Source organism: Pinus tabuliformis, chromosome 6, assembly GCF_031772625.1.
Source record: "Pinus tabuliformis cultivar Carrire ecotype Pingquan chromosome 6, CPIR1, whole genome shotgun sequence".
Classification (NCBI taxonomy): Eukaryota; Viridiplantae; Streptophyta; class Pinopsida; order Pinales; family Pinaceae; genus Pinus; species Pinus tabuliformis.
In genome coordinates, this window is record NC_142292.1 from 1175356232 (window position 1) to 1175381658 (window position 25427).

A 25427-nucleotide genomic window follows, 5' to 3' on the forward strand; every position below is an offset into this window, starting at 1 on the left:
TTCAAGATGCTTAGTTAAATGGAACTCCTTTATTTTAAATAGGAGATTAATAGGGCATGGAATATATTACACTCCAACTTGACCCAAGTATAACTAATATAATAATATTAGTAAAAGAGGGTTATGACCTTAACATAGCTCCCATATTTTAAAAATATTTGCTCTCAAAGTTTGTAATCAAGAGTCTTTCTTCTATCTTCCTATGTATTTTCTTCTAGATACATATTCTTATCTTAATTGGGTACTTGTTGAAGCCTCAATAACCTCCTTAGTTTTTCTTAAAAAACCTAAGACCCCTCATATAAACCTTGTAAATACCACATTTATTTGCATTTAATTTTGTGTTACTTGATTTGAGGGTTTGATTTGGATCATATTCCTTTTTTTTTTCATTGTTATAGTATTATAACCCACCATTAATGTATTTATTTCAATGAATAATGAAGACCCTTTGGTTTTTAGTTTTATTTTGAGTGTTTAAAATCCACATAGCCCATAATCAAGCATTGGTTTTCCTTAGTTTCATTTTCCTTTCAAATCATTCCTCTATATATATATATTGGTTTTTCCACATTTTGAACAATTTTTGGTGGAATTTAGTAAAACATTCAAAAGACCCAAGGATCCGCATTGAGCTCAAGAATTTTCATGTTATCTTTTGAAATGTTTCATGATTAATAATGTGATGATTCCCGTCTATTGGGCCTTGGGGTATAAATGAGTTTTTGTTAGTAACAATCACACGTTTCTCTTGAAAACCCAATATTTTCATATTCGTGAGATGCTGTGTCATAAATGATTTATGACAATAAACAAATGTATTTTCCATCCCTCGTATCTTGATATTTTCTCTTGGTTATAAACCCCAAATGACCTAATGCCCCAATATTTTTCCCCACCCACTGTTGTGAGCCTCACCTGGTGTAATATCCCTCCCCTTAATAATAAATAATAAAAATAATAAATAATACAAAAATAATAATTAATAATATAAATAATAAATAATAATAAATAAATCACTTAATAATAAATAATAAAAATAATAAATCATAAATGTTAAATAATAAATAAGATTAAAAATATATACAAAGAAAATAAATAAAAATAATAAAAATAAAAATAGTAATAACCATACTAAAACTCTAGATAAGAATAAATAGAAATAAAACAAGGAAACTATCAAAAAGAAGGAAATAAAACAAGAAAGCCAAAAATCAAAAGGAAAGTAAGAAATAAAACAACAAAGCTAAAAAAATCAATAAAGAAAGTTGCATGTAGACACATGGAGTGTGTGCATGTGGTTTCCCTTTCAATATTTGTTCTATTTAATAGATTGGAGAGAGATGAGAGGCACTCCTGCATTCCATCTTTTCGAGTTTCTATCTTGCATTCTCTTGGGAGAATGATGTTCTAAGACTTAGGAGTCACTGGCAGTAGTACATTGATTGAGGGCTCGGGGTGACCAGTTGTCGCAGATCCTTGCATAATTGAGCTTATGGTTGGGTGGAGAGTCATCCCCAAAACCTTGTTGCCGTCTGGCACACTTCGATTACATCTAATATATGTATGAATTTATTTGTCTGTTTATGTTTTTAATTAAGAAATTAACTTATTTTTACTTTGTACTGTTACATATGGTATCAGAGTAGGGCTCAACCCTTAGGGCCTATGGGCATCTGAAAACAAAAAAAAATTATTTTGTCAAGATATTTAACTTGACTTGTTTTTTTTGAAAGTTACAGGGTGCTTATTGATCACGCTATCATCCATGCCATTCCTCCAAATGTATAACAACACAGATTCTAGGGTTCTAACTTTTGAGTTTTAATATATTTTTCCCGATCAGGATTTATTCTTGTGACTGGTTGTGGGTATTTACATTATTATTGATATTTTCGAGTGAATACTGTAATTGGCATTCCTGAGTGGAGTTTGATGGCAACCCTTTGGAATCTTTACTTTTTGTTCCTTTTTAGCAAAACCCTCGTTTATTCAATCAGACATAAGGTTCGGCCTAGACGGAGTTTACAATTCTAACACTTATTATTATGTGTGCGAGCAGTCTAATTCTGTAGTAACTTTTTGTTAATTGTCGGACTCAAGATTTATTTGTAGTTAAGCTTTTATTGATTTCGAATTTGAGTTTTTTTTTAGGGTTTAGTTCAAAATCTTTAAAATATTGTTTCGCCATAAGGTTTTTGGTGGTACTTTAATCCTGTCGCATTCTTATTGAATTAAATTTAATAATACAATAGTTAGGGAATGAAGATGATTACATCATATGTGTGTATCAGATTGTCATATGAATATATGTTTCAAATTTAAGATATATTTCAAATTCCTTATGAAAAATGAATATTACTTTAAAATTTTAGCTGTACGAGATGTTTTTATTTTTTTTTCTGTACCAAATCATATTGACGTTCATATCTGTACTCAAAAATTTACTATGGGGGAGCTGGAATTTCCGGTAAGATACTTGGAATCCATCGAATTTGGGTCGAATGGGCCTAGTTTTAAATTGGGTTTGCGACTTTTATAAAGGGGCAAGGCCTGGATTCTTAAATTGGTTTCTTGTTGAATTTGGGTCATCCAGGCTTTGGTTTTAAATTGGGTTCTTATGTTCTTTTACACAGCGTCGAGACCTGAATTCATAAAAATGGTTTCTCGGTATGCTGCAAAAATCATTAGTAGGCCATTGAATTGACAGATTTGATTCACTGTATGCGTTCGCTTATAATATGTGTTTGGGAGTCGTTCCATTGCTGAGATTGAGGTTCCATTGCTGAGAGTTTGAATCATTCTTTGCTTATTGTTAACACAACAGAGTTTGATTCATTCTTTACATTGTTTGACTTTTCGATGTTAATAGAGTTGTAGTGTGCAGTATGTATTTGGCATTGTAGCTTTTGGTGCACAGAATTGTCAAGACCATCAATACCTCTCTTCCAGAATATTTTAACCACTCTTTTGTCTGATGTTCCTATCCAGAATATTTAGAGAACCAATGCAATTGCAATTCTAGGAGCTTTAACATTACTACCTATTTCATTTTTTTCCGTTGTGTTGTCTTAGCTCCTGCAAATTAGTGTCTCTGCGGCTTTCAGTACCGAAAAACAGCCAGCATGTTTCATTGACCTCTAGTCACTTTCTGCCCTCTGGAAGCAATCTGATCTTGACTAAACGAGTATAAACAAATATCAGTTCTTTATAATTTGCTGAAGGAACAATTACCTACCTTGGATGAGGAAATGGTACAATTGATTGTGTAAATGGTATTGTCTCTCAACGAATGTTTCAAACCACAATGTGAGGTTGATCTTATAGTGCATGCAGATTGTCAAAAGGAACAATGGAATTTGCAGGAACACGCATAGCCATGGCCGCAAGCTTACAATCTTCTGTCTTATATCTTATGCAGGCAATTTTATGTCTTATCCGGGCAATTAATATGGCTAAATGTATTGTAATTTAAGGGATTCGATATGGTGTTGCCTTCGCGTGTGCGCTTGCAGGCAGGCCATATAATTAATAAAATGATATTATTTGGTGTTGGGGAGGAATAACCTTCCCGGTCATCCAATCCGGTTCCGGGTCGGGTGGCAGTGTCTCTTCTTTATGGTGTGGAATATTTCTTGATGGTTTGATTTCATACTTTTCTTAAAATAGTCATAAGGATCTCAAGATACACTTGTTTAAAAATTTATTTTAAAACAGTCCATTTATTTTCTACATAAGTAATGATTGCATAAATAGATACTTAAAGTCATGAATCTGCAGAATTAATATTGTTGTGACATATAATGCTTCTTTCCAAAATTCAATACCTTCTGAACACAATAATGTCACCAATATTCTTAAGCTTTACTCATTCGATTTTTTATTTTATTTTACATTGATCCAATTCTCTAAGTTTTATGGTTTTATACTACAAAATTGTGTTTGTTGATAATTTATGGTTTAATTATTAAAAGAATATGGTTTAGATATTGTGATTATTGATAATTTATGGAACTCATAAACTCCATGTTTCTATACTACGAAATTTGTGATAATTTATGGTTTAAGTATTGTAATTCAATTGAGTAACTAAATGTATATTTTAAATTTGAACATATTCTAAATTTGTTGTAGCTTTTGGCATAAAAGTAATGTATAATTTAACTGAATATTACAGGGTAGATCATGGCTCCTAAACGTTGAAGACAAACCCGAAACAACCCTGAGGTAGAAACACCACCTCCCGCCACTTCAGAGATAGGAACCCCAGCTGAGCAAGCTATATTACATTCCCTTGGGGAAATGACCAATATCTTTAAGGATTGGGTCTCAAGCCAAGGACGAGATCAAGGAAATGTGCAAAAGGAATTGGAACAAAAATAGAGACAAGACCTAAATTCTCAATTCAATGCCAAAGATGGACAAGCAACACTTGATATTATGAAAGAAGTCCAAAAATCCAAATTACCAGAGTTTACGGGTCTAGAAGGGGGTTCAAAAGCAGAAGCATGGGTAATGGCTGTCAAAAGAGCACTTAGTTTTAAGGCATACACTTCTAGGGAAAAGGCCTAGATATCAATGAGTCTACTAAAAGGAGATGCCTTATTATGGTGGGTAAATGAAGAAATGAAGATGCAAGTCACCCCAGTGCAAGTTACTTGGGAAATGTTTGAGGAAGCCTTCTGAACTAGGTACCTATGAAAAGAGTACAAACACCAACAAGTAGGCGCTTTCCATGAAGTACAACAGAATGGTAGATCTATCAAGGACTATGAAGCTGGATTTTATTCATTGGTCCATCACGTGGACTATATGGCTGATGATAAACGTCAAGCTGAAAGATTCTTGCATGGACTCGACCCCTTAGTCTGAGCAGAAGTCGCCATGTGGAAACCCACCACTATGGCAACAACCACTAGTTTAGCCAAACAAGTCTTGAGGAAAATCAAAATGAAGAAACAAATGGTGGTTGATGAAAATTCAGGAAAGGAGCATTCCACAATGAGGCTAAATAAACCTGGGGGGAAGCCATATAGATTCTAGGGAAGACAAAACACTATTTCTCGGATCGCTAGCGCAACTTCTCGACCGCCTCCAGGAGGATGTAAGGGTCAGCCTTACTTGAATAGTGGGCGGGGTAAAAGATTTGGTGACTAAGGACAAGTACAACGTAAGGAGCAGACACCAGTAGAATGTTGGCAATGTGAAGGTCCACATTATAGAAAATAATGTCCAAGCTATCAAACAGGGATTAAACAACAAGAATACAAAGCAAAAGGAGGAAGACCACAAAACCCACATCGAATTCAAGCAGCGACAAACCATCGCCAGGCTGAGCAACAAACCACTGTAGTAGAGTTTGCAGGTTTCCGAGGAAGGAGTCCTTCAGGTCGAACCATTCTGTATACTGGACCATCGGGTTCGTCGACTCAGGAACCGTGAATTTGAGCAAGTCAAGGTCCAATGGGACCAATATAGCCCAGGGTCAGCTACCTGGGAAGATGTAGCTATTATTTTTCAAGACTTTCCTTATTTACTTGATTAAAATGTGTGGAAATGCTTCTTAGCTAACACATGTACTTGAATAATATGATATAATGATGCACATATGGTTCTTATAGTGATACTGTATCCTTATGATTTGCATAGGATTTATGATGCTATAATATGAGGTTTATTTACACATGGTTCATCTATTATGTAAAGTATTGATATATCTCTGATGCAATATGTGCATATCATTATTTGAAATGGTGAAGCATGTAATAGTTGCATACAAATGACATGCATGAGCATGCAATTTGTTATTAACAATGATAAATATTCTCATGATGACATAAAAGACTTGGCATGTGGGTTATTTTCTATGATACTGTGATGGTATAACAAATGCATTGTTGCATGTTGAGCTGTAATGATTGACAGGACTACACATTGGGCCGTGAGGGCCGGTTTATTTGATGATCTCGTGCGAGCCAATACACATGAGGGAGAATAAGTAATATCGTATAGGTTGGGGACAAAACTTAATCAACACTACATATGCTAGTGGTTCCTTTGTCTTGTGTATAGCTCTTGAAGATCTATGGGACCATCTTGAGGAGGCCAAGTGCCTGATGTTCTAGGCTAAGTGCTTGTTATCGGATTGGGATGCCGAAGTTTGGAAGGGATGTAAAGGACTTCGATGCCTGGGGCTGTGCGCCTTAGTAGTTGTGGAGGGAGTGGGCCAGCCTTGCGAGATGCCTGGGGTCATTGAGTACCGGACCGGATGCCTGCCTTGGGGCAGACGAGGTCTGAGTCAGGTGCGAGCCTTGGGGCCAGCCTTGGACTAGGATACAAACCAAGTCAGGCTTATGCCTGGTGCTGAAAGTGGGAAAAAAGACAAAGATTACTTGAGATTTCCCGGGTGTTGGGGACTTTCGATGCCTGCTGGTTATACTAGTTCAACAGAGGGTGTTGGCAACATGAAGTAAATTAAATAATAAATAATAAATAATAAATAATAAAAATAATAAATAATAAATAATTCAACTTAACTTCGGGACAAAGTTCCTTAAAGTGGGAGAGTATGTAATATCCCTCCCCTTAATAATAAATAATAAATAATAAAAATAATAAATAATAATAAATAAATCACTTAATAATAAATAATAAAAATAATAAATCATAAATGTTAAATAATAAATAAGATTAAAAATATATACAAAGAAAATAAATAAAAATAATAAAAATAAAAATAGTAATAACCATACTAAAATTCTAGATAAGAATAAATAGAAATAAAACAAGGAAACTATCAAAAAGAAGGAAATAAAACAAGAAAGCCAAAAATCAAAAGGAAAGTAAGAAATAAAACAACAAAGCTAAAAAAATCAAAAAAGAAAGTTGCATGTAGACACATGGAGTGTGTGCATGTGGTTTCCCTTTCAATATTTGTTCTATTTAATAGATGGGAGAGAGATGAGAGGCATTCTTGCATTCCATCTTTCCGAGTTTCTATCTTGCATTCTCTTGGGAGAATGATGTTCTAAGACTTAGGAGTCACTGGCAGTAGTACGTTGATTGAGGGTTCGGGGGTGGCCAGTTGTCACAGATCCTTGCACAATTGAGCTTACAGTTGGGTGGAGAGTCGTCCCCAAAACCTTGTTGCCATCTGGCACACTTCGATTACAGGTAATATAGGTATGAATTTATTTGTCTGTTTATGTTTTTAATTAAGAAATTAACTTATTTTTACTTTGTACTGTTACACCTGGTCGATTAAATAATGACCAATTTATCATCTCTTGGACCTCAACATCTTGGGACATTTCTTAAATGATTTTTTTAAAATCTCCTGAGAATCTAAGAGTTGATGGGTTTCTCATTATATAACTAATGTTCTTATTTTTCATATTTTTCATTGATTGAGGAAATATCTTCAATTTCTCAGTTGAGCCTCACCTGGTCGATTAAATAATGACCAGTTTCTCATCTCTTGGACCTAAACATCTTGGGACATTTCTTAAATGATTTTTTTTGTAAATCTCCCAAGAATCTGAGAGTTGATGGGTTTCTCATTATATTACTAATGTTCTTATTTTTCATATTTTTCATTGATTGAGGAAATATCTTCAATTTCTCAGTTGAGCCTCACCTGGTCGATTAAATAATGACTAGTTTCTCATCTCTTGGACCTCAACATCTTGGGACATTTTTTAAATGGTTTTTTTTTTTTAAATCTCCCGAGAATTGATGGGTTTCTCATTATATAACTAATGTTCTTATTTTTCATTGATTGAGGAAATATCTTCAATTTCTCAGTCCTCAGAGTCTCAAACATTTTCATTTGAATGTTACAATAATATCCTCTTGAGAGATCGAAAGTAGAGGTTCCAAGACGGTGTGGTAATCCAACTACGTGTACCTCCCTGATGATGCCACATGTCACCCTGTTTAGCCATATTAGCAATACCAAAATCACCTTTTCCACTTGCCACATGGCATTTCCACATAGGTGACACTTCAAAAATGCAACCATTATATAACTACTATTCTTATTTTTCATATTTTTCATTGATTAAGGAAATATCTTCAATTTCTCAGTGCTCAAAGTCTCCACATTTTCATTTAAACGTTACAATCATATCCTCTTGAGAGCTCGAAAGTAGATGTTACTTTTCATATTTTTCATTGATTAAGGAAATATCTTCAATTTCTTAGTCCTCAGAGCTTGACATTTTCATTTAAATGTTACAATCATATCCTCTTGAGAGTTCGAAATTAGAGGTTACTTTTCATATTTTTCATTGATTAAGGAAATATCTTCAATTTCTCTATCCTCAGAGTCTGGGCATTTTCATTTAAATGTTACAATCATATCCTCTTGAAAGCTCGAAAGTAAAGGTTGAAAGCTCGAAAGTAGAGGTTACAAGATGATGTGGTAATCTCACCACGTGTACCTACCTGATGATGCCACATCAGCATAGATACTAGCTCATCTCATATCTAGACTAACTTCACTAATAATGCTTCATAATGCCCATATCTTGGCTAGCTTCACTAATAATGCTTCATAATACCCTAAAAACCGAAGGTCTTGGGAAATTTCCACATGATCCATATTTATGCTTCTCGAAGCCACATTTATGCTTCCCCTCAACTAGCTTCACTAATAATACTTCATAATGCCCTTAAAAAGTCGAGGTCTCGGGAAATTTCCACATGCTCTATATTTATGCTTCCTTAAGACCCAATATCCTAAGAATTAGGATTAATTCACATGCTCCATATTTATGCTTCCCGAAGCCACATTAGCATAGATACTATCTCATCTCATATCTCGACTAGCTTCACTAATAATACTTCACAATACTGCTTCACTAATAATATTTCATAATACCCTAAGAACCCGACTAGCTTCACTAATAATACTTCAAAATACCCTAAGAACACGAGATCAACATAGATAGCTAATAATACTTCATAGTACCGCTTCACTAATAATACTTCATAATACCCTAAGAACCCGAATAGCTTCACTAATAATACTTCATAATACCCTAAAAACCCGAGACTAGCATAGATACTAGCTCATCTCATATCTCGACTAGCTTCACTAATAATACTTCATAATACCTTAAAAATTCGATTAGCTTCACTAGTCATACTTCATAATATCCTAAGAACCCAAAGTACTTCATAATACCCTAAGAACCTGAAATCTCTAGAAATTTTGACATATTTATGCTTCCCTTAGAATTAGAATTAATTCACATAAGAGTAATCACTCCTATTACTCCTTATTTTTTTTTTCTCCGTAAAATCTAATTCTATTAAAGAAAAATAAAAATATATACAAATAGGTTAGAACCTCAGAGGAGGCTGCGGCCATTCCTCTACCAAAAACTCAGAGACCTTACAGTTCAGGCTTAATGCCGAATTTACAAAACATACTACAAAATTTTTAGTTCGGGCCCTGACATACTGAAAAAGATTGCCCAGACTGAGTTCGTCATGCCCTTCATTGACCACAAAAACTGAGAAGCACCTATCATAGCCATTTCTATAACAAAAAACAGAGACTGGAATGACATTGGCCACACTCTGTAGCAAGAGTATGAACCAGACAGAGACATCTAACCTCAGAATTGACGACACATACCCAAAATTGCTTAGACCACCCAGCAGAGAGGAAACAGTTCTAATCTGCATGCTTTGGTGAATCCGACATTTCCTTTTCTACCTGGCTGGAAGAAGCAACCCAGGTCACAAAACCACTGTCATCATATACTGGTTCGCCACCATCAGGAGTGGTCACCAAATTTAAAATACCGCCTGCCCACTGAGTCGGGCCGCAAGGCACAATATCACTTTGAGCCAGATCCACGGGTTGTTGCGGCACCTCCGAGACATGGCCAACATCTTGCTGGTTGTCTGCCTGGAACACCATCCCTGTTAGGTCCCCGAGAAGCACACTGTCTCCCTGAGATTGAGAGGGGGTAGTTGTAGCCGAGCTGACTTGATTACTGTCTTCCTCCACGAGAACGATAGTGATACTTGCTGTCAAAACAGGCCTATTAAGCCGGCTTTGAAAAGTGAATCTGGCGGTCTGGAATGAACTATTCTGAATGGGCTTGGCTTGTTCCAGAGACGGAGAAGAAGGGGATGCTGAGGAAATAGGGATAACATTCTGAGGAACAGGGAGTGAAGGTTGGCCTCTGTTCTCGGTACGACTGCCTCTGCGGGGAACACCTCGACGTCGAGGCATCTTCAGAAGCACGAATTGACGAGCAGAGGGATTGAGACAGAGTAAATCTATTACCTGAGGAACGCAGACAGCTTCGAAGAGTTTACAAATCCACGCTAACAACCAGATTCGGAACACCAGACAGGGGTTCTGAAGCAGCTCTGCCTCGCTATGAAATTCTCCAGTGACTGAAACAGGCGTAGTGAACCGATCCATGACAATAAACCAAATTATCTGCCGATCACGCATGCTTGCATTAATGCCGGACTGCAAGACCAGCATTCGAGACTGCCCGGAATTGAATTCACCTACGCTTAAGTCCATTTGCCCACCTGCTACGCGTACCCTGCAAACGATCCACCTGCCGTCTGCCAGGCCAGTTGCCTGTGTTATGCGGCTTGTCATAAATGAGTCTTAATACCACCCGCATCCGGGTCTCCTATTACTCCTTATTAAGGTTAATTAATGATATTATTAAATGCATAACATTATCGTGTTTAAATTCAAATTACCGTTACATCCAAAATATTGGCCACCGTTACATCCAAAAGATTAGCCAATGAGCCAACTTATATAGCGATTATGTTGCATCTGACGACATATAGGTAGTGGAAATCTTTGTTATGCATGTGGTATTAATATTACAGATCAAATAGTCACGATTTAGGCATGAGACTAATCAAATTGTTTATGAGCAATAAGTTCAAATGAGCGAATCTTGAGTTATGGAAATCCATTTTAGGCACGAATTGATTCACCGAGTTGGTAAAATTAGGGAAAATAGTTTCCATGAGGTTTATCTTGTTAAATTTAGAGGGAAAGCCTATAAGTCAATAAAAACCTTTGTGTGTTATATCTTTTCTAATATTAATTATTTGTTTTCTAATTAAATATTTTATGTTTCCCACATGTACACAATTGGTCACTCACGATTTGTAGATTGGATTTCTAGATTTAAGGATCGATCCTCCCACTAATGGAAAAATAGATAATCGATCTTCATATCTATTTTTCAATTATTTGTTGAACTCCCGTTAAATATACTTTTATTTTCATTTAATTTGTAATATTATTTAAATGGAATTGGGACGCTTAGAGGGGAAGTTCGATTTCCAAAAAAAAGGAATAAACCTTTGCAATATTGTAAAGCTGAATTTTTGGAGGAAATTTAGAAACTGTAGGAACAGATCAAAGAGGATACACTGGAAATTGGAGAAGCTCATGTTGTCATTACTTTTCTTTGAAATCAGTTATACTTTGAAGCTAGTAACTAGATCTTTAATTTTGTATATTGTTGTTTGAATCTGAAGGATTACATTTATTAATTTTGATTTATTTTTTTTATAAAAGATTAATATATTTGTATGATTTTAGCACTATTGTTGATTTTATGCAATTCTATGCTATTTAAAATTAATGAAAAGCTATCTTCTTATGGTTTGTTAGATTTAAATCAAAGTTGAATGTTGGATTAAGATAACTTGTGCATGCTGGACGATAACCGTTTAGGAATTTAATTACAAAATTATTTTTCGCTCTAACCATTATTATATCATATAACCAATTCTATGATATAACAATGTATACAATCTTGAATCCAATTTTTACCATTGGAATCTAAGTATTTGTGTATACGGTTTTGGTGACTATTAACTCAACTAGCCATATATTCACGTGTCCTAATTATTGTGAGGCATATGAACTATTTCTATGATTTACTAGTTCATCTTTATCTTAGACTTAATTCTGGTCCATTCACCTTGCTCTTGGTTGAGATTGGGATTGTTCCCTCTCTTCATCAAGATAAGTTAGAAGGGTTAGTTTTATATTAGTGATAAGATAACTCTTTTTTTCATTTTCATATTAGCTTAGGCTGCATTTTGTTGCACTAAAAATTGTCACCTTGACATTTTGCAATCTATTTGAGTTCATTATCACTCATACTTTCCTCCTTTCGAGTCTAAAGCTTCAGTTCTTCATATCAGGCCTTGAAAGTAAGAGAAAAGCCCTAAAAGTCTCTAAAACTTTAGTTCCGCACTTTCTCTTTGCATTACCTGCGGTCCCGCACCTAATGGTCATGTCCCTTGCGCACCTGACTGCTCTATCCTTGTGTTATGGGTGTGGACCCCTGTAAAAGTTAAAAAGGCATGAGTTTATTCTAAAAAACTCACTTTCAGTCATTTCTGGAAGCTTCTGGAAGGAATCTTGAGGTGGCAAGTTCGCTCTCTTAAGGTTCATGCACTCCATACCTTTAAGGAGCTAACCCCTTGATGTGAGGAGCTTATCCCTTTTAAGGAGGATTCTATCCCTTCATAGATGGACCTGTAAACTTCTCCTTTGCACTATAAAATGAAGCATTGGGCTGGTTACTTGGGAGGTTGAAAGCTGAATATTTTTTGAGGTGAAATGCTGCTGGAACTTAGTCTTCTTAGTTGAGCTTTTATGAGGAGAGATTACATACCTCTAAGATCTCATCTGGAAGAGTGCAAGGCTTATCAAAGTAAAGGAAATTCCTGTTTCAGACCCCAGGAAGCACTTGTTCAACATCAAGGCTGAAAAGGTTGTAAGGTTCTTCTACTTCAAAGTTAATACAAATAAGTTTGTTTTTCTCAATAAACTGTTCATTTATGGTTTATTTTATGGATTCCTTGATCACCATAATAGACATGATTCATAATATTTGCTATGCAGGTGCTCTTTGATGTTTGCTTGTTTGTGATTGCAGGTATTTAAAGATAACTCTTTCAGACAATCGAGGGATGGCTACAATGAACAAGTGTTGGATCTAAGGTAGGATCGTAACACCTCTATAGTCTTTATTTGTAAATTGCATATGTCTAGAGAAAGATAGATTTATTTGTCTGTTTTTTGCTAGATTATCTTGTGATACTAGGGAGATCGGTCTTGTCCGCAAGATCGATTTATCCGACCAACAAATTGGCGACTCCGCTGGGGAATGAATTTGGTTTTTGGTTTTCCTTTGTTTTGACTTGAGAAAAGTGTTTTCATTTCTGGTTTTTGATTGATGTATACTGGTTTGGGTAGTTTTTAAATCTGGGAGTATTTTTTGTTTTTTTCGAAGTTTTCAGGGGACCACACTTTCTCTTCACAGACAGTGCGGGCATCTCTGCACTTTTCCTTTAGTAAACAGAGCGTGACCGCACCTGTTACTTCTGGAGCCTGCGGACCCTGTAAATTTTTTTGAAAAACCTAAAATACCTTTTTCTAGTTAGGTTTAGGTTTGATTTAGAAGCTTTAGGGTCTACCCAAATATCTATTTTTTCCTGTCAAAAACCTCTTGTGAGTAAGTTCCAATAGTATTTGTGTTTTAGATGATTTTCTAGAAGTTTGCATGCTTGGAGTGGTTTTCACTTGGTCTATGTAGTGACTCAAAGATCAGAAACCTGAGAAACCTTAGATCACCCTGGTGTCCTTTTGTCTTCTTGATGAGTCTGACTTGGTTGTGAAATCTATCCTTTATGAGAAATAGATTCAGTTTTCTCGTTGCAAATCTTTGAACAAACTTTGTCATAAGTTTTGAATTTCGTTTTTACAAAATAAAACATAGCTGGATGTTTTTTGGTTGATTTGTTATTCTGAATAAATGAATCCTTATTTTACCGAACAACTAAGTAAAACGTCCTAAAAAAGAATTCAAGCTTTTATTTATTTAGATTTTAAAGTTTTTAGATCTAAAAATTTGTTTTTGTAGTTTTGAGTGCTTTTCTGGAACTTGTAGATCTCTTTTGAAAGGAAAATTGTTTTTCTTGTAGTTTCGAGTTTTGAAAAAGGAAAGGGATTTATTGTGAGCATTTATTATTAGTCTCGTTTTGAGTTCTTATTGAAAAAGACAAAAAGATTTTCTTTTCATTCTCATGTTGAAAGAAAGATTTGTTTCTTACAGAATTGCATTCTTGAACTCTTTCTTTTAGCTAGAATTTCATTGAAAGAAAAATGAATTGCTTATCATTTTAGGTGCATTTTTTAGCATTAGGGCTCTTATCACCAATATAGCTTAGGCTAGTATCTTGGAGTAGGGAGTAATTAACTCTTCAAGATAGTTAAAACAAACAAGTATATATATCTTGTAGTAGGAAATAAATCCAATTGTAATTGATACATTCTGGGAAGCTTCTCTTAAAGGAGTCAATCACGAGATCATGTCCGAACCTTTGAGACAATCAAGTCTGTTTCATTGGGAAAGATAGAAGATTTGCGCGTATTATAAATGGTAAACCTATAATTAACCATTGTCGAGGAGCCTGGGGTCACTTGTTGGTAAACCTCGAATCGACCATGTCAAGGAGCCTTCAAGGGGATTGAGCTTTGTTACTCTGCCCTTGCGTGTAGATCGGATCGTAGACTATTCCCCTAGTTGTGTTTTTTACTGTTGGTAACCTTAGTGTCCATAAACTTAAGATTATTTCCTAAGGTGATGGTGAAGGATGGGTCTCGCTGTACCTGGAGCAGAAATTGACTAGACTCACTTAGACTCTTTGGGGGGTTCTCTTCACTCGAGATGGTTTTGTGAAGAAACTTGTGCCAGTCTGTTTCATTAAGCAGGTTTTTGGGGTAACTATTCCAACTGCCCTTTCTGTATTTAACTTCTACTACGTTGATTTCATCACCAACTAGTGTTTTTAGTACAGGAAGTTACTGTTTGTGTGTGGTTTAAACTCTTAGATTTTGTTAGGCGTATGATTCGTTTCTTTGTTTCTTTAGAGACTTTAGGTGGTTTTATTGAAATTTTCTTTGTTTGCATGTGAGTAATTAATATTTAATCATGGCTGAATTACTGAGACAATCTCATAGACTTCAGGGGAAACCTCCTGAATATTCACCAAGCTAGCTTGAAGGGCTACGAGCTCTTGTATCACCTAGTGATAGTAGAGTTGGATCACCAAAAGCCAGAGAATCATCTTTAATTGTTCATCCTGATTACCAGATACAAACAATAGAGTCTATTCAAGAGCCAATTTCATTTTCCAAAGTTACTGGTAGTATTTCTCCTTCCAGTGAATTAGCTGAAGAACCTGAAATTTCTGAACCCGCTGTTACTTCAACTTCAGGATTTGCTTCTCTAGCCTCTAGTAATCCTGGTTCACCTAGGGTAAGCAATATCATTACTCAAAATCTTCCTTATGGCCTCATTTCTATTGAAGAACTTTTTAATCCAGAAGAAGACGTAACTTTTCCTGAAAACCAACAGATTTTAAAAATCTTAGGGAGCATGAATCAGTATTCTATAGTCCTTTTAGGAGTGATGCTTGGTATGTTTCATTGACAATTTTTTTAGAAAATCCAGGTCTTAGTTTTTCTCCACTTCGAATTCCTTTTCATCCTACGCTAAGAGGTTATTATCCATCATCCATTATGTCAAGACAGTCATCCATGTTTTCCCAAACACTGGAAACATTTTTATCTGGCGGTCCTTCTGTTCCTACGGGGTACCAGTCACTTTTTGGTACATTTTCAGGAGCATCTCCTCGACCGATAGAACAAGTGTTATCATCTGGGAATAATGGAACTCAAGCGTTGAACACAGAATAGATCCTTATGATGTTTGGTAGTATTCCAAATCCTCAACCTCAAGGTAGTCAGTTACCGCCTGGGGAGCAACCTCAAGGTAGTCAGTTACCGCCTAGGGGGCAACCCCAAGGTAGTCAGTTACCGCCTGAAGGGCTTCCTCAAGTTTATCAATCTTCAGGACAGTACATACCCCAAGGTCAACCTCAGACTCAGTACATTCCCCAAGGTCAACCTCAGTTTCAGTACATACCTCAAGGTCAACACCAGTTTCAGTACGTGCCTCAAGGTTATTAACCCCAAGGTTAGTACCCAACTCAAGGTTTCCAACCGCCTTCTGGTCAACAATTTTTTCAAGGAGCTGGAAATTTACAACCTAATTATCAACCCTACGTTCAACCAGGTTATGGTCCTCCATGTGCACAACCTTTTGTAGGTCCATACTCTGGAATGAACATGGTTTGGGATTCGTCTCAAACTCAACAGACTTTGCAACCTAATGTGCAGTTAATTAATCAACCTAGAAATCCTTTGGTTTCTGGTCCAACCCAGCAACCTGTCTAACCTACTATTCAAACCCCTTCATCTGGTACAGTTCAGCAACCTAGGCCTAGTTCACCTCGTACTCTGCACCAAACTGCTCCAACTACTGCAACCTCTGTTCAACCTACAACACCTATTTCTGGAGTATCAACAACTTCGGTTTCTACTACTCTTGCATCAGTGCATATTCCTCAAGTATCTGTGCTTCAGTCAGGACCTACGGTTCAGACTTCAGTCCAGATGCCTATGGGACAAGCTAGTACGATTGCTACCATTACTACAAGTCAACCACAATTTACATATCAACTGTACCAGGAGCAATATCAATTCGGTCCTACTGTGCAAAACCTTGTTTATCAGTATCAATCGTATCCTGGCTATACTTATCAACAACCTCAACAATCCTAGTTTGGTCTAGTTAATCCTGGTTTCCCGGGAGGTTATAACATTCCTAATGCAAATCCAATTCCAGGTTATCCTGTATATCCTCCTCCTGGAACTGGTCACACTACTCAAGGTTTTTGTGACCCTAACCGTCAGTTACCATTTATTACAACTTTGGATTTACCTGATTTGTCGCACCTTACGAACGATCCGATTTACTATCTTCCGTATTGGCTGCCAATGCCTAATAAGTTGCTCAATGATATCCCAAAATTCGAGGGTAAGTCAAGAGAGGATCCATCAAATCATGTTATGACTTATTGTTATAGACATATTTTGGCACTGCAACCCCAATCACATATATTCATAAACCAAGGGCTTCTAAACCCCTAAAAGTGTTGTTTCATACCCTAAAGGAATAAGGTCAGCTGATTACAACATTTTCCAGAAGTTCTCCCTGAAAAACTGCTCAGAACTGGACCATACAGACTGCTCCATGCTAAGGGTGCGATGCATCTCACCTATTACACATGGGGGTGCGATGCATACTGAAAAGCCCTTCTATAGGGTGCGATGAGCGAGAGCAGACAAATGGCAGAAGTAGTTTACTAGGTGGAAACTCAAAGAATCTTCTAGAAGCTGCTCATATGACACTTGTCTCTCTGAATTCGCCCAGGGATGAGTAAGAGATCATGAAATCTCCAAGTGGAACCAAGAACTATCAGTTAAATGACACTAATCAAAATCCCAGAAGCTAACTCACTCTCCTACAAACATCTATATATGGATCCCTCTTCCTAGAGATCCAGGAGGTTGGAATTCTGTAATTTGCAAGGAAGCGCTGTTGGTTTCTCTTTGAAGACATTGTTGGGTGATCTTGCTTTGTATGAGGTGAAGAGGGATTTCATGCTGGGAGGACGATGCTGGATCAAACAGCTTGGTTGTAATCCTTTCTTCTACTACTTCTATCAATAAAGCTATTTGAGTTTTCCTCCATATGCTTGTATATCTCTGAAACTTGTATTTGTATATGCATTTATATGGTTAATGTACACATGATCCTACATTTTTTATGGTTATAGATCTCTATTCTTTGATGGTATTTTGCTGCTTTGACTCTACAGGTGTTCTTTGAAGCGGGACAAGTGAGAAAGGAGTGGCGAAAGCTCTATCAAAGGAGAGAGGAAACAAGCAAGGAGACTAGCAAAAGACTGAGGTTGGTACTTTCTTCTTCTCTCTCATCTATCTCTCATAAAGGAAAACACAAGTAACTTTAGTTTGTTTGTTTTTAAGATAGCTACCCGTTTCAGTGGGACTAACAGCTTTGAATGGACACTGGTTTTTCCGATAAAAAAATGGCGACTCCACTGGGGAGCGAATAGTTTGTTTGTTTTGTTACTGTTGTTTGCTTTATAAACCACAGACGGAGCCTAAAGTTAAGCCAGCTAGCCTTCGAACTGCTTTTGCTATGCAACTGCAAAGTAGATCAACGCTGCTTCAGTCAATCTCCGGGTTGGTTTATGAACTGAACATCTAGCTTGCAAACATCCTAAGTTCCCTGGTGGTAGCTCAAATAACCTCATTAGATCAACCCCTATACTTTTTGTTTATTGACTATCATTAGCTAAGCCTAAACCCCTGAACTTAGCTGCAAACTGTGAGTGAAAACCAAGCTCAGTCTCATCCCTGGACCATCGCACTGTCTCTTCTGGGCAATCTGGATGCATCGCACCTCCCGTGTGTTGTAGGTGAGATGCATCCCTGTTTCCCTATGTTACAGGTGCGATGATTGAGTAAGACTATTTCTGCCTCCAGATATTGGTTTTTTCTTCACTGTCTTCAACTTTATTCAGTGGTTTTGCTGTCTATGATCAGTATATAACTGTTGAAACCATCTTCCTTTGCATTATTCAGCCTCCACTGATAAGGAATTGTGAATGTTTTTTTTAATGTATTTTTCATCATTTACAGTTCTCCTTTGCAAATAGTAGCTTAATCGAACTGTCATCTTTTGATTTGAAAGTGTCACAAGTGTCATTTTCAGTCAAGAAAAAGAGTGTCGTAAAGTCTTCCTCTTTCAAATAGTTGATTACAATTTTGCCATTGTATATGATTTGAATTAATAGTATTTCAAGTGTCGAAAGCAATTTTAAATTCGAAATCGCAAAGTGTCGTCTTAGCCTTCCTTTCGTTTTTTGAAGTGAAATTTTTTAGTATTGTCGCTTTGAAAGAAGATAATTCAGATCTATACTTAGTTTTCTTTTTGTCATTCTCACATTAAGGAAACTGAAAAACAATACATGCATGTGCATTTGCATTTAAGACTGCATGCTGAAATTGATTTAGGAAAAGTGCATCTAGTGTGTGTTCTCTGCTTTATGTTGAAAGAATTTCATCTCTCTTTCCTTAGTAGCTAGGATTTTCATTGCAAAAAGAAAGTAAACGACTATTTATCATCTTAGATTGCACATTTAGGAATTGTATATCTACATCACGTGGTGAACCTTAAAGGTAAACTTCTTAAGAAATATCAATTATAAAATAAACCTCAATGAACATAAAAACGCTTTGGAACTTAGCGCACAACATTTAGAAGTCTAGGCTAGAGACGTATTCTGGCGTCATAAAGCCTGGTAACTATCGCTTTCATCATAGGTTGGGTAATTCCTCCTCTTTGAGACGACAAGTGCTAGTACGGACTTGTGCTCCCACATACCGTCGAGTATATATTGGGAGACCACAATAGGCTACATCCTTTATCCTTAGGAATCCGTGTCTGTCGCCCTATCGATCGCAATGCACTGAACACAACATTCGGGAAGATTGACTGCCATACTGTAAAAAGTATTCTGCAGTTTTGTGATTGGTTTGGTAATCCCTCTGTTTAGATTTCCAGAGCAGTCACTTTTGTTCCTTTTCAGACTCCTTAAAAGAAAAGGTCCATCTGAGCACTTGTCACTTCAGATTCATTAAAAATTGAAGGCGACTAGAGTCATCTTTAGCTTTTTCTTGACTCTTAAAAATTGAAAAAGAAAGTTGTGTTAGAGCGTCATAAAATTCATTTAATTCGGAATAACATTTTCCCCTTTTTATTTTGAGTTGATCAAGTAATCCACAATCGTGGAAGAAAGTCAATCAAAACCCCATCATTCACGAAGAATAACGAGTCAACCGTCTTTGACTCCGGAAACGAAACCATTCCGAGCCAAGCGATCTCGTTTAACTGGGTCAAAGTCTCCGGGTTTATTTGAAACTTGTGTTTCAACATCCTCAGAGACTCCAATTACTCCAACTATTTCTAGTATCCTTGCCTCTACAGAAGAAGTTCCACAGTCACAAGAGGACACTAGAACTGATCCTAGTGTAACGGTAAACACATCTATTCCTGAACCAGCTCCATCTAGGACGGATTTGGAAGGTGTCTCCCCTCCAACATCTGTCACTGCAGAGTGTGTACCTTCTTCGGTACTAGAAATATTTTACAGACCTGACGGTCTACCTCTTCCACCTGGACTGATTGCGATAGAAGAGATTGTGGAGGATCTTCCACCCAGTACCCCATTGCATTTTGGAACTGGGATCCACCTATATCCTTCTAATTCAGAAGTTAGTCACCCTTCATCTCAAGTTCCTGTAGAATCGCTAGGAAGTCTTTTGGATAGACTCAATATGTCTGAACAACCATCGACATCTAGGATTGTGTCATTTGATACAGCAGTAGCAGAACCTCCTGCCACTACTCCAACAATGTTCGTTGGTATACCATCCGTCCCAACTAGCTCTCAACCGCTAGATAAAGTCCACCCAGGGACTGTTTTGACAGTTTGGTTTGTTCCCGTTTGTTCGTCTGGAATAATATCTGGAATTTATTATGTTGAGTCTCAACAAATTGATCCTTCACAACAGTATCAATTTGGGCAGTCCAGTCTATAAAGACCAATTTTTCCCTTTGAACACTGGATTGCCGCCATATGGGGGGCAGTATGCCTTTTCATTGTTCCCTCTAGGAGAACAACCATATGAGAGTTCACAACATAATTCAGGTCAAGATGGAATTACATCCAGTGGTTGGGTGAAAATACTACCTCAACAACCAAGAGTTGTATATTCAATACAACCAAATTTACCTGTGTCGAATATTCCTACTACATCGGCTATTGCAACAGTGTCGCAAGTACAAGCGTTGCCTGTTGTATGTCAACCTCAAGTCTCTCAGGTCGTAATACAACAACCTCTTGTCTCCACGACACAACCACAATTGCCGATTAGTGGCTCCTTAACTGAAGTGACTCAGGCTCAAATGGGTACTATCAGCCCTCATCTTGGTCAAACATCCAGTATTGGACAACAGCAAATGGCTTCACAACCATGGCTAGTGTAATATCAACAACCACAATTCCAGCAAGCTTACTGAGGACCTGAGCAACAAAGCTTTGCGAGTAATGGGTAGCCGTATATTCAAAACGGTCACCATCAATCATATCATAATGGTTATGCCCATCAACCTTATCAAAGTTATCAACATCAAATACATTATGCTGGTATGCAAAGACCCACTGCTCAGGCGATCCCATCTTATCCTGGGTATGCTTCGCCAAACCTGAATCAACAGTTGCCTTTCGTTGCAACGTTAGAATTACCAGATCTGAATCGGCTAACAAATGATCCAATTGCTTACGCCCCTTGGTGGCCGGCGATTCCTCATAAACTTCCGTCAGATATTCCTAAATTCAATGGAAATCCGGGTGAAGATCTGTCGAATCATGTGATGACCTTTCATCTGTGGTGTTCGTCCAACACTCTCAATGATGATTTGATTATGCATCGCCTTTTTTAGCGAACGTTAACTGGCCCGGCAGCAAAATGGTACATCGAATTGCCTAGAGCTTCATTCAAGAACTTCAGCGCCCTTGCCACAACCTTTTTAACCCATTTTCAGTCACCCATAAGGTACAAAGCAGGAACAGAGCTTCTTACCAATTTTTAGCAAATGACAACCACTCACATATTTGATCATATTCATGAGTGGTGGCGTCGTCGTCGAATGGTAAAAACATATGTTCCTGATCAGCTACTAGCTGAATGGTTTATTAAGTCATTATTACCTTCTATTACAGAAGATGTGGCTAAGGGGGGGTTTGTCACTGAAGAGCAAGTCATTTCTCGTGCGCAATATCTAGACTTGATTTATACTCAGTCTGGAACACTCTACGACAAAATCCCTGATGCTCCTAGACCAGAGTTTTCCGTTCCTCCTCCTCCTAAATCAAACAAAGACTCTCATGCCGGTGATGGCATGATAGGTACAACCAGCATGAAAACCACAAAGGATACATCTAAAAAATCCCACATGGTTTCTGGTCAAAATGAAAATGAAGAACATCTTGCCTCAGAGGTTAATTCCGTGTTGACAGAGAAAGGCAAAGAACCAAAGCAACCAGGGGGCAAGAAGAAAGGAAAAAGAAAAAAGAAGAAACAAGATGATTCGTCTCCTAAAAAATCTTCTGCAGACCTTTCTGGGCAAAATAAACCTAATCAACCATGTCTCATATGCGATGAGGACCATTGGATGAGAGATTGTCCATAGAAAGTTGAGGTTAAGAAGTTTTTAAAAGTTCAAAAACCTCAGTGGTATTGACTGATCTGTTTCCAAACCCAGAAACCAATCTGGTTGCTAGCGACAATGCTTCCCCTTCCCAAGTGCTTATGTTGTCCATTTCGAAGCAGCAAAATGATGCTTTGATATCGACAAGGAATAAAGATTACGGGAATCCACAGCTATTGAAAAACAAGGTTGCAGAACAACCTAGTAGTTCGACAACAACTTCAACAGAAGTTGTGCCACCCATCATTCCTGAGCTAACAATAAAGCCGCCAAAGGGAGTAGTACACAAATCGACATTTAATAATTGTGCCCAAGAAGCACAAAATTATAATATAGTAGAGGATCTGGCCCAATCGCCATCCGCTATGTCGACACTTGAGGTACTGCAAAATTGCCCCTCCCAAAAGCAGGCTCTATTATCAGCAATAGGTGGGATTGACCCAACGGATTCCAATCTTGTGGCCTTTAATCATAAAGGATATGAACCTCAGTTACCAGCTCAACTCGCTTTCCTCATACAAGTGAAAGCCCTCAGCAAAACTGTTCATCGAACAATTATTGATGAGGGGGAATCTACCTGCATTATGTCAATGAGTTGCTAGAAAACTTTAGGATCACCACCCTTTTCAAGATCATCAACGACATTAAAAGCATTCGATGGATGAACATACACCCTGTACGAGATTTTAAGTAACTTGAAATTTGAACTTGGGGGAAAAACAATAGAAATTGACGTCGAAGTTATCGATGGAAACCTTGATTACAATATCCTACTAGGAAGGCCTTGGATTTATTCTATGGCTACTGTTGTATCAACTTACTTTAGAAAGATTGCCTTTCCTTTTCAAGAAGGAATTACAATCGTTGATAAAAAAACCTTTCTCCCCAACAGTTCACAAGTTACAGGAAGCATTCCAATGATCCATGGAAACTCCCATTCGCTTCAAAATGTCGGAGTAGGCCTACTGAAAGACCCTGCCTTAATGGGTACTTTTGCCCTACCACCTCCAAGTAATCTGGTGGAAGTGGCCACTGTAGAAACTTGCAATATGGTATCTTCCATTCAGAAGATTTCTGAAAATTTTGTTAGCATGGATCATCAACAGGTATTGCCTCCAAGCACAATAGAAATTTTGTAGCAATCAATTTTGCTCAGCCTGGGCGGCAAACCCGAATCAACGCTCATCGAGTGTTTGTATAGATAGGTCAACTGAATATGGCACCTCTTCAGATCCTTGGTCACATGTACATTCTACAGACAAAGGAATTATTCAGTTGATGATGATAGGAGAGGAACCATGGGAAGATTACCACCATCGTTGCCATCTTCCGGATTACAACGAAGATTATTCCAACGACCTTGATCATCCTTCAGTTTTTGATTTTCTATCAAATACTATAAATATGGTGGATTCCGAGTGAAATCTATCCAATATTGAAGAAACTATCGCCATAAATATCTCGATCAAACCTAATGTTGTAGAGAATATTCATGTTGGCAATCTTGTTCTTCTTTAGAACTGGAAATATATTACACTCTATTTCGCGAATTTAGAGATGTCTTTGCATGGTCATATGAAGAAATTCCAGGCATTGACTCGAGCATAGTTGAACATGAAATCAAGATGTATCCAGATGTCAAACCGGTACGACAACGGCTTCAGCAGGTGCACCCAAAGAAATCCTGTTGCCATAAAGGTAGAAGTTGAAAAACTTTTACATGCTGGTTTCATTTACCCGTTTCCTCTAACTGATTGGGTATCGAATATTGTTCCTGTGATGAAAAAGCAAGGAACGATTAGAGTGTGGATTGATTACAGGGATGTAAATCAAGCTTGTCCAAAGGACAACTACCCTACACCCTTTATCAACCAGATAATTGATGAATGCGCCGGATGCGAAATATTTTCATTTATGGATGGATTTTCCGGGTATAATCAAATAAATATCCGCCCACAGGACCAGTCGAAGACTACATTTATATGTCCGTGGGGCACATTCACATACCGCAAATTACTTTTCGGTTTAAAGAACGTAGGGGTAACCTTTCAGAGGGTTATGAATTATGCCTTCCATGACATCAAGAACATCATTCAACCATATCTCGACGATCTACTGGCTCATTGGCGAAAGCGGACTGATCATCCACAACATTTGAAAGCTATATTTCTACGTTGCCGACATTACAAAATATGACTCAATCCACACACGTGTGTGTTTTGTGTCGGTTCTGGTCGTTTACTTGGCTTCGTGGTTTCTAAGGATGGAATTCGACTCGACCCATGTAAGGTTCAGGAAATCATTGATATGTGTCCACCTTCAAATTTGCTTCAGATTTAGAAACTCCAAGGGAAAGCAAACTTTTTGAGGAGGTTCATTCCAAATTATGCTGAACTTGCTAAAGGTTATATGCGTCTTTTGAAAAAAGAAGTACCCTTCAACTGGGATCAGGTTGTGCAAGCTTCCTTTGATGCTCTAAAGGAATCCCTAATAGAAGCATCATTAATGTACGCTCCTGATTATCAAAAAGACTTTAACTTGTATCTAGCTGTAGCAGATACAACCATCGCAATGGTTTTAGTTCAAGAAGAAAATGGAATTGAACTCCTGTCTATTATTTAGGGTGAAAATTAAATGACACAGAAAGCAAATACTCCTATGTTGAAAATTTGGCTCTTGCAGCTGTTCAAGTAGTATAGAGATTTCGACACTATATCCTCTTTCGCAAAACTACCATTTTGTCAGATTGCAACCCTATGACTTACATTCTATCGCGTCAGTTACTTGGGGGCAAATATTCAAAATGGATAGCTATTTTTCAAGAGTTTGATCTGGAATTCGTAAAATCCAAATCAAAGAAATCTCTAGTTTTCGCGGAGTTATTATGCGACTTCCCATCGTCGTCCAACGATTCAACATCCAAAGCAACAATCGTGGATGAATCTTTGTTTTTGATATCGTCAAGTGATCCGTGGTATGGAGATATAATCATCTATCTCCAAACCCAAACATACAGGCCTAATACCTCTCGCTCTGAACAACGATGTACTCGATACCAAGCAAAAGACTACATGATTGTTGGTGATACGCTTTACCGTCGCGGTATCGATACAGTTCTACGAAGGTGCCTCACCCATGAGG

General features: G+C 37.3%; 1 pseudogene; it reads left to right on the forward strand.

Moving 5' to 3' along the window:
- Positions 1-22031: 22031 nt before the first annotated feature.
- Positions 22032-25427, forward strand: part of LOC149262964 (cation-chloride cotransporter 1 pseudogene) — a 47711-nt pseudogene continuing 44315 nt past the window's right edge.